Source organism: Mya arenaria, chromosome 4 (genome assembly GCF_026914265.1).
Source record: "Mya arenaria isolate MELC-2E11 chromosome 4, ASM2691426v1".
Taxonomy (NCBI): domain Eukaryota; kingdom Metazoa; phylum Mollusca; class Bivalvia; order Myida; family Myidae; genus Mya; species Mya arenaria.
Window position 1 is genome coordinate 77122695 of NC_069125.1, and position 10331 is coordinate 77133025.

Sequence of the window (10331 nt, forward strand, 5' to 3'; positions counted from 1 at the left end):
TAAAGACCAATAAAAGGTCATCAGGTGGAATTATAGTATATATTAGGAATGAATATGTTTGTAAAGATACACTTGTTTTTAAATGTCACGATGATATTATATGTGTAAAAATTTCAGCACCGAAAATATGTTTAGAACATGATTTGTATATTTGCTTATGTTATGTTGTACCAGAGGGTAGCTCGCGGCAAGCGATGGTAGACAGTCATACATTTGACAGGTTACTTAATTATGTTTGTGAGCTCGATTCTAAGTGTGGCGATAATCGTAATTTAATTGTGTGTGGAGATATGAATGCACATACATCCGATTTACCAGATTATGTGCCGGATGAAAATTGAAACCATATTGATTATTTGCCCGAAGGCTATTTTATTGATACATGTATTGCTAGAAATTCCCAGGACAAAGGCCGCATTAACAATAACGGCTTAATTTTATTAGATTTTTGTAAACAGACGGGCATGCGCATTTTAAATGGGAGATTTGACGATGATAAAGAAGGCCATTTTACTTTCCTTGGTAGAGCTGGGTCTAGTTTAGTTGATTATGTTATTTCAACGCCTGATATATTTAAATGTGTTGATAAATTCTGTGTTTGTGACCCAAATATTTTATCTGACCATTGTTTAATAGATTTCACGTTTATGTTTAGCAGTTCAATTTCAGTTGCTACGAGTAACAGTGAGACTGAGGACGAAATACAGAGTATACCTCATAAATATGTTTGGAATAATGACCATAAACAAACATATAAAGAAAGATTAAGCAGTGAGAATATTATTGATAGTTTAAATACATGGAATGATGTTGTTAGTAATAGTACTTCAATGCATGATATCGATGCTAGTATTTTACAGCTCAATGACATATTAGATACAGTTGTATCCCCTATTTTTAAACGAAAAATAAGACCTAACAATAATGATGCTAATATTGATAGCAACTCTGCTCATAAAGTTTGGTTTACTACTGAGTGTGCTGGGAAAAGAAATATATTTTATAGACAGTTGAATATTTATAGAAATGATAAGTCGGATGAACATAGGGTTTTACTTAATGCTGCCAGGTCAGAATATAAAACATGTATAAGAAAACATAGGCTTAACTATGATAAGTTACAGACTAAAAAGCTTGAGCAAGCTAGATTTAAAAATGCTAAATTATATTGGAATATGCTGAAGCAATCTGCTGGTATTCAGAATGCAAATGTCACATTGGGTGCTTTTGAGCAGTATTTTAAAAGTGTTAACAACCCAAATAGTATGTTTTTAAGCCAGATGATGATGTAGTTTATTTTTTGGAACGATATGTAAAAAATGAATTTAGTGTAATGTTCGAAGAATTAAATATACCGATCAATGTTGAAAGTATTTCTAAAGCTATTAAGGAATTAGATACTAATAAAAGTGGCGGTCCAGATATGCACTCAAATGAATTTTTTATTCACGGTAAAGATGTACTATTACCATATTTACATACTCTTTTTAACAAGATATTTGATTCCGGTCATTTTCAAGCGTCTTGGTCTGAAGGTTTTGTTGTGCCATTACATAAGCAAGGTAGTATAAATGATGAAAATAACTATAGGGGTATAACGCTACTAAGTACTCTGGGGAAACTTTTTACACGAATTTTGAACAACAGACTATCTGAGTGGGCCGAAGGTTACTCTGTATATATTGAAGCGCAGGCTTCATATTTAGGTCGAATATGGGTACTATAGATAATATTTTTGTACTTCATGGTTTATTAACGCATGTTCTTAATCAAGGCAAGCAACTGTACTGTGTATTCATCGATTTTACTAAAGCCTTTGATTATGTTGTTAGGGATAATCTCTGGAGTAAACTTATTAAGTTAGGATTACGAGGAAATTTTTTTGGTATAATTAAATCCATGTACTCGTCAGCGAAATCCAGAGTAAAGTATTGTAACCAGTTGAGTGGAACATATGAATGTGTGATAGGTGTACGACAAGGAGAATGTTTATCGCCTTTCTTGTTCTCGATGTTTTTAAATGATTTAGAGTCAATTTTTTATGAATAGGGTATTAATGGTATCAATATTGATTCGTTTAAACTTTTTCTAATACTATATGCTGCTGATATTATTGTGTTTGCAAATAATGCTGTGGAATTGCAAGAAAGTCTGAATTTATTGTCAGAATATTGTGAACGTTGGAAATTAGTTGTGAATACTGATAAACAAAAATAATTGTTTTTAGGAAGGGAGGACGGCTCCCGACAAATATTCATTTTTATTATAATGGTAATGAAATTCAGATTGATAATAAGTTTAATTATCTGGGAACGGTTTTACTCCCAGGGGCTCATTTTCAGATGCCCAAAATACAATTGCAGGGCAAGCTTTAAAAGCAATTATTACGATGAACAAATATTTGTATAAATTTACGGACCTTACTATTAAACACAAGTTAGATTTGTTTGATGAGCTTATTTCGCCCATTCTAAATTATGGTAGTGAAGTGTGGGGCTTTGTCAAAGGTAACGCCATAGAGCGAATACATATGCAATATTGTAAAAGATTGTTGGGTGTTAAAAGAAGTACACAGAATGATTTTATTTATGGTGAGCTTGGACGTGTAAACTATCAGACAATTAAATACAGTAATATTATAAAGTATTGGGTTAAGTTATTACGTACAAGTGATAATAAGTTTAATAAGAAAATATATCTTACTTTATTGAATGACTGTGAAAGGTACCCCTTAATAAAAGTTGGTGCTCGTTATTACGAGATCTGTTGAGTTCACTCGGTTTTTATGATGTATGGCTCTTCCAAGAAGTAGGGAACGATAAATTATTTCTTGCTTATGTTAAACAGAGACTAAATGATCATTTTATCCAAAACTGGAATGGAAGATTAGAAGCCTCTAGTAGAGCTTTGTTTTATAACAATATAGCATGTTTTAAACTCCAACCTTACTTAATCTCATGCAGTATTAAAAGTTTCGATTTAGTTTATCAAGATTACGTGTATCTGCACATAGACTTATGATCGAGAGTGGAAGATGGGCGAAACCCAATCCAATACCCGTTGATGAGAGAAAATGTAATACATGTCAAGTCGAATACCACTTTGTTCTGGAATGTTGCCTATACTCTGATATAAGACGTAAATATATACCAATATTTTATAGACGTAGACCAAACATGCAAAAGTTTATCCAATAAATTACATCTGATAAAGAAGACATATTAAGAAATCTTAGTATATATGTTTACAATACATTTTTAGTTAGATCAGTTGACATGTATGCGTCCTAATTATTGCACATGTATTGTGATCTATCCGTTTATCATGTAACGTTTTGTATTGTGTAGTTAGTTGTAAATATTTACTAGTTAAACAAACATGTATGATATACTTTTACATAGAAGTACTGTTACATAAGTGAGTGTTCAGCTTTTATTATTTAGTAAAACAAATTCGAAAGTGATAGTTGCATAAATGATGTATGCAAATACTTCTGGTGAAGTATCTCTACCTGAAACAAAATAAGTACGCATGATTGCTTAAATCCGTATAAGTATTTATTAAATATAACTTTTCACTTCGACACACACTCTCTGTCTGTATTGTTACTAGACTGAATATTTGCACACAGTGTTCATGTACAATGATTCTCTAAATTTTGTTACATTTACAGTCATTATCTAATCTTACCTGATTCAGATATGACTATTACAAAAGTGAATTTTAAAGTGTAAGTGATTTCCCTTAGGCTTCCTATAGTTTCGTTTTGTATAGGTTGTCCGATATAGGGAGTTGCAGATATTTTGCAAACACAACTCTCATTATAGAACAACTATTGTATATATGTACATGTATTTATTTCAACTTATCTGTGAATAAACATATAACGTTATTGACACGTTAATTTAATTAATAGATTGCATTATAACATATTTTGATTTACTGAACTTATGAAGTTGGTGTTTTTGCGTATTTGATATTTATGTTGTTGTTTTTTGTGGGGTTTTTTGTGTGTTTTTTTTTGTTGTTGTCTAGTTTTGTTATTTGTATGCATGGAATCACCTGAAAACACTATGTTGTATATATATTTGTCCACATGGGCTATGGCCTTCTGGATATTCTGTAAATAAATCTTGAAATCTATTAAGCTACTCGACTATTTCCAGTTGGATATTCCGAATATTCAGAAACAGAATTTGTCTTGTTTATGGTTAAAGGGTACACATCTAAAGAAATCAAACAATTATTGTATTTTATGTATGTACACATATATATCTTTGTAACAGAAACTGTTTAAAATCACCTTCAATCGTACATTCGCCAGTCGGATATTCGACCATTTCAAGTCGATTATTTACGAATTCTCAACTACTAACCAGTCAGGAGTTGGTGATTCAGATTTTGTCTATTGATATAGTTTGAAAGGTCACATATGGAGACATCACACGTCAAATGTATGTTTATGCATGTACACTACTGGGTCTTTGTAACAAACTCGGTTTTATATCACTATTATTCGTACATTCGCCAGTCTGATATTCGCGATTATTTAAATACGTACCAGTTGGTAGCTGGGGATTCAGATTTTGTCTTGTTTATGGTAAAAAAGTACACATTGAAAGAAATCAAATAGTAATTGTATTTTATTCATGTACACAGTAATAAGTATTTTATTAATTAACTATTACGTATGGTTCGACATTTTGGTTAAACTAATAACTTACCTCAAGTTTATATTTGAAACCTGTATATCGCTTGTTCATCCATTGTGTCTGCTTTTCTAGACTTGACTTGGCTGATTTTGACATGCATCCTTAAGCGACATTGCACTTATGAATAAAGCACTGTACAGTCTAAGGTAGCATGTCGTTTTGTTTTTATTTAGTAAATTGTTTGCCAAAACGTCAAATTTTCCACCTTCGTCGTCCATTTTGTCGATGTACAAAAACATTATACTCGTAAACCCACCAACGGGTTAAATACAACTGTAATATAAAACCGTACAAAGTAGTTAAAATATTTAATAGGGTAGTTATTCCAAACAGGTTTAAATGAATAATATAAGTCTCATATTAGGCGAGTTTCGACAGCCAATGAAAATGGCCCATTACTCAAATCAGATATTTGACAAGTTTTGTAGCCAATCAAAACGGAGGTAACTCATATTGGCCGAGTTTGGTTGACATTGGGCGAGTTTGGTCGATATTGGCCGGGTTTTGGCATATATTGTCTTCATTTGTCTGGTATTGGTACCGCGATTGTCTTCGTATCGCGTCAAGAACGTAATAGTTGATTAATAAGTACATGTATATCTTTGGTTTGTCTGTCTTGATTTGTAAGGCTTACCAGTCACTGTGACGTTGGCAGTTGGTTTTAGTACACAAAGTGTTCATCTGTATAAATAAATGAAAGTTTCATAAGCTCTTTCCCTATTTCAGTCTGCCTATCGGGGCAATATGTCGAAGTTCAATGTTGTTTGCTCTATCATCTGGATAACGTAATATCAACCACATTTTAATCTGTGAGCTCAATGATTTAATATACTAGTAATGTATAAGTTATCGTTCTCTTACAAAAACAGACAATGCTAACCTTCCCTGCAGCATGTGAGCTCTACGCCTAAATCGTGAACTGTGTTTAAATCATGTCGTTAAGTTATACAACCGCATTGTTTTCTTATTATTCTCATGTCGATGGATCTCATAAAACAATAAGCTATAAGCCGTGAGGACTTACTTAATGCTAAAATAGATCCAATGTGCTCACGGTGTTAACAATCGCACTACTCTTTTTTATAGTTGAAATACAACAAAATGCTAATTATAGTAACGAAGGCATTGTCGAAGCCACAATTAGTTCTCTGATTCATTCGAGGAGGCAATGTTGCACATTCAACATCTCTGTGTCCGATGATGTTTAGTTGTATACAAGTTATCATCCTCTGTGCGGTATGTTGTTAATATTTTCTACTCAGTTTTGAAATAATATTTATTTGAAAGCATACACATTGTTTTATCATGTCTGCCAATTTATGTTCAGTATCTTTTGAGTTTGTTCAGTAATTTTAATTCAATATTTATGTTCAGTATCTTTTGAGTTTGTTCAGTAATTTTAATTCAATATTTATGTTCAGTATCTTTTGAGTTTGTTCAGTAATTTTAATTCAATATTTATGTTCAGTATCTTTTGATTTTGTTCAGTAATTTTAATTCAATATTTATGTTCAGTATCTTTTGAGTTTGTTCAGTAATTTTAATTCAATATTTATGTTCAGTATCTTTTGAGTTTGTTCAGTAATTTTAATTCAATATTTATGTTCAGTATCTTTTGAGTTTGTTCAGTAATTTTAATTCAATATTTATGTTCAGTATCTTTTGAGTTTGTTCAGTAATTTTAATTCAATATTTATGTTCAGTATCTTTTGAGTTTGTTCAGTAATTTTAATTCAATATTTATGTTCAGTATCTTTTGAGTTTGTTCAGTAATTTTAATTCAATATTTATGTTCAGTATCTTTTGAGTTTGTTCAGTAATTTTAATTCAATATTTATGTTCAGTATCTTTTGAGTTTGTTCAGTAATTTTAATTCAATATTTATGTTCAGTATCTTTTGATTTTGTTCAGTAATTTTAATTCAATATTTATGTTCAGTATCTTTTGATTTTGTTCAGTAATTTTAATTCAATATTTATGTTCAGTATCTTTTGATTTTGTTCAGTAATTTTAATTCAATATTTATGTTCAGTATCTTTTGAGTTTGTTCAGTAATTTTAATTCAATATTTATGTTCAGTATCTTTTGAGTTTGTTCAGTAATTTTAATTCAATATTTATGTTCAGTATCTTTTGAGTTTGTTCAGTAATTTTAATTCAATATTTATGTTCAGTATCTTTTGAGTTTGTTCAGTAATTTTAATTCAATATTTATGTTCAGTATCTTTTGAGTTTGTTCAGTAATTTTAATTCAATATTTATGTTCAGTATCTTTTGAGTTTGTTCAGTAATTTTAATTCAATATCTATGTTCAGTATCTTTTGAGTTTGTTCAGTAATTTTAATTCAATATTTATGTTCAGTATCTTTTGAGTTTGTTCAGTAATTTTAATTCAATATTTATGTTCAGTATCTTTTGAGTTTGTTCAGTAATTTTAATTCAATATTTATGTTCAGTATCTTTTGAGTTTGTTCAGTAATTTTAATTCAATATTTATGTTCAGTATCTTTTGAGTTTGTTCAGTAATTTTAATTCAATATTTATGTTCAGTATCTTTTGAGTTTGTTCAGTAATTTTAATTCAATATTTATGTTCAGTATCTTTTGAGTTTGTTCAGTAATTTTAATTCAATATTTATGTTCAGTATCTTTTGAGTTTGTTCAGTAATTTTAATTCAATATTTATGTTCAGTATCTTTTGATTTTGTTCAGTCATTTTAATTCAATATTTATGTTCAGTATCTTTTGAGTTTGTTCAGTAATTTTAATTCAATATTTATGTTCAGTATCTTTTGAGTTTGTTCAGTAATTTTAATTCAATATTTATGTTCAGTATCTTTTGAGTTTGTTCAGTAATTTTAATTCAATATTTATGTTCAGTATCTTTTGAGTTTGTTCAGTAATTTTAATTCAATATTTATGTTCAGTATCTTTTGAGTTTGTTCAGTAATTTTAATTCAATATTTATGTTCAGTATCTTTTGAGTTTGTTCAGTAATTTTAATTCAATATTTATGTTCAGTATCTTTTGAGTTTGTTCAGTAATTTTAATTCAATATGTATGTTCAGTATCTTTTGAGTTTGTTCAGTAATTTTAATTCAATATTTATGTTCAGTATCTTTTGAGTTTGTTCAGTAATTTTAATTCAATATGTATGTTCAGTATCTTTTGAGTTTGTTCAGTAATTTTAATTCAATATTTATGTTCAGTATCTTTTGAGTTTGTTCAGTAATTTTAATTCAATATGTATGTTCAGTATCTTTTGAGTTTGTTCAGTAATTTTAATTCAATATGTATGTTCAGTATCTTTTGAGTTTGTTCAGTAATTTTAATTCAATATGTATGTTCAGTATCTTTTGAGTTTGTTCAGTAATTTTAATTCAATATGTATGTTCAGTATCTTTTGAGTTTGTTCAGTAATTTTAATTCAATATGTATGTTCAGTATTTTTGTTCAATATTTTTGTAAGTATTTGATTCAGTATTTTTTTTAGTATAAGAGCTTTTTATAGTGATGTCGTACTGAATAAAATCCATTCGGATAAGCGTCTGGTCGCTCTTCACTTAAAGCTGCACTCTCACAGATTTACCATTTTTATAACTTTTTTATGATTTGTCTTTGAAAGAGCAATTTTTTGCGTAAATATCTGCAAACAAGTGATATAAGACTGCTGACAAAAAATCAGATCGTAGATTTTCATATTTCCATTCGAAAATTAATGTTTCATGGCTTAAAACGTTACTAACGGTTTAAGAAAAATGCATAAAACGTTCATTTTTGAACTTAAATATAAAAATCTGCGATCTGATCTTTTGTCAGCAGTCTTATATCACTGGTTTCCATGGATTTTCTCAAAAAATGGCCCGTTCAAAGACAAAAAAATAAAAAAAGGTTGTCAAAACGTCCAGTCTGTGAGAGTGCAGCTTTAAAAGAACATGCATTGATTATCATCCATCTTTGTTTGGGTGTAGAAAGAAGAGAAAAGACACGAAACATCAGTCAGCTTGAACACGTTGTCTTTGGTTGATTTGACTACGCGCGCAAAACGGTTTACAGCCGATGCAGTATCGAATGAAAGCAGTAATATTGAAAACAGGAGTGCCTTTACAAAATCATCATTACTTTATAATTTACAATTTATACGCCGATAAAAAAACGATACCTTATGCCTTTTGTTTGATCTTAAGCTTTATCATAACAACTCGTTGTTTGTCGGGTTTCGGCGAGTTTAAAATAAGCCGTTAATGGTAATTCGGAAACAATGACCGCATACACTTCCAGAGCAGGTTTGTAGTTAAACGGTTTTTTTTTTGGTTTTTTTTTGCGACAACTTATTACGACATTGTATTAATTACTGTCGTTGGCACGATGTTACGCAAGATTGAAGTCATATGTCGAGGTCGAGACCGGAGTACTCGAAGAAAACCAATTTTTTTCATGAGCCCCAGATATTTATTATTTTAATTAAAACCATAAAATACAGCAGCTAATCGTAAAACACTGTAGTAAGTTTGATTCATTAAAATGATTGGATTGATTTGTATTATTATATATTTAATATTTTAGACATGCGACCATAGGAGTCCCTCATTTCTCCAGAAAATATGTTGTTTTTTTGCTCTCTCTCGATAAAATCATATCGGTGTTAAACAAATAAATATTCTTAATTCATTGAAATAAAAAAAACGTGGCAACTATTTGCTACAGTGCTTGTATGCACTATAAAGGGTGATTCGTTCGAATTATAAGCAGCTTAAAGTTTTGTTTCGATTTCATCCATGCTCATAAACGGCCAACTGTTATAATTCTTTTTACTTGACGCAAAAACTGTAATTCTTTCCCTAAATAAACCACCGAAATCTTAATTAAAACTAATGTTTACGCTCATGTGTCAGTCGCTCAGTATAATGTTTACGCTCATGTGTCAGTCGCTCAGTATAATGTTTACGCTCATGTGTCAGTCGCTCAGTATAATGTTTACGCTCATGTGTCAGTCGCTCAGTATAATGTTTACGCTCATGTGTCAGTCGCTCAGTATAATGTTTACGCTCATGTGTCAGTCGCTCAGTATAATGTTTACGCTCATGTGTCAGTCGCTCGGTATAATGTTTACGCTCATGTGTCAGTCGCTCAGTATAGACTATTTAGACAATATTGAGAAGACCTTAAATATTCCAGAAATGTAGGACCCATTTTTAGTCTATTTTTGTCTAGCATATGAAGACAAAAATAACGTACAAGTCCTTGTTCATTTCTATCTTAAGTCGATAGAATTCAAGCAGTAGTTTAAGTTTTGACTTCACTCGCGAAATAAGGCATTTGGTGCTCACTCATTGAACTATATGACAAGCTTACACTGGAACAAACAAGTATCACCTATATTTCATTATAAATGCAGAATTCACATTAACATCTCGGAAATGACCATTGTTTGTAGGGCAAATTGCACCGATAAGGAGGTGATTACTCAGAGTTACATGCTGTTTTTTTAACACATGCAACCAAATCAAAGTGTGGTCAAAGTCAAAGCCGGATGGGGAGAGCTATGTCAAATTACCACAAAATATCAAGTTTTACCGCAATCCATATAAGAATTATGACATTTAAAAACGTTTCTACCA